We start from the raw sequence: 1,237 nt of genomic DNA, 5'->3' as shown, positions 1-1,237 counted from the left end.
TTGGGCCCCATTTGGCCATTATCACTTAGGGGTGTACTCACTTTTGTTGCCAGCAGTTTAGACATTAATGGCTGTGTGTTGCGTTATTTTGAGGGGACAGCACATTTACACTGTTATACCAGCTGTAGACTCACTACTTTACATTGTAGCCAAGTGTCATTTCGTCAGTGTTGTCACATGAAAAGATATACTTAAATATTTACAAAATGTGAGGGGGTGTACTCACTTCTGTGGCATACTGTACATTTAAAGAGTGTGTTAAGCTGTGTTATTATTTCCTTTACCCAGAAACATTTTCTACTGTTGCCTTTCTTTATGAGCCATTTGTCTAAAACGAAAAGAGGTGTGCGGTGCCCGTAGCAACTTGTATGTGCTGTATCTTTTCAATATGTTGTAGATCATTTCCCACTGGGAGGGATTTTCCTTTAATGCTCTTCACCTGTTATAACCATCTCCTGTGTTTCATTACAGTGTTCGCTTATTGTCTTTTGACTTTTTATTTGAGTTAGTATGAGATGCGAGTTTTATTAAGAAGAATAATGTTTTAGCATAGTGGTCAGTAAACATTAGTCACTATATCTGTTCTTCTATTTTACAGTATGTTTACAAGACTTTAGAATGAAACTCACCTGCTGAGCATGTGATTATATTTGGCTCTAGTCATCAAAGACCTGTGTCCTGCATGTTGGCTTCATTGTGCTACGTTAATTTTTCTTTAACAGCCATTTCAGAGAGAGGAAAAAACACAAACCATATTAAACAAATTGGGCCCTAAAAGAGGTCAACAAAAGATAAGGAAACTCAAAATACAGCAAACTGAACTGCACAGTACCACAAACAACTGACCTCCACTAACAACTAAATATTTTTCTTTAGATGTAAAAAAAAACACACACAACTTGACAAATAAAGTTTTAACATAAACTACAAACAAATAATATATGTCTCCTAAAATTCCCCCCTTTCCTGTATTGGGGATTTGGTGCAGTCCAGGCCTAGTATGAGGTATGTACATGCTTCACTGATTAATTGTGTACAACTAAAGCTAATGTCAAATCAAATGTCTAAAATCTACCTACAACCTAAATCTACACACAGGTAGAAAGAAAACAAATAACTAATTCCACTGCTGGTGGTGGCTTAGGACCTCACATGCTGAAGGCCAGGGCTGAGGCCTTCACACTTTTCAAAAACTATTCATGGCATCCCTCTGAATTTCTATGGGTTTGATTGGTAG

Source organism: Monopterus albus, unplaced genomic scaffold, assembly GCF_001952655.1.
Source record: "Monopterus albus unplaced genomic scaffold, M_albus_1.0 scaffold29.1, whole genome shotgun sequence".
Lineage (NCBI taxonomy): Eukaryota > Metazoa > Chordata > Actinopteri > Synbranchiformes > Synbranchidae > Monopterus > Monopterus albus.
This window is presented reverse-complemented; position numbering follows the sequence as displayed.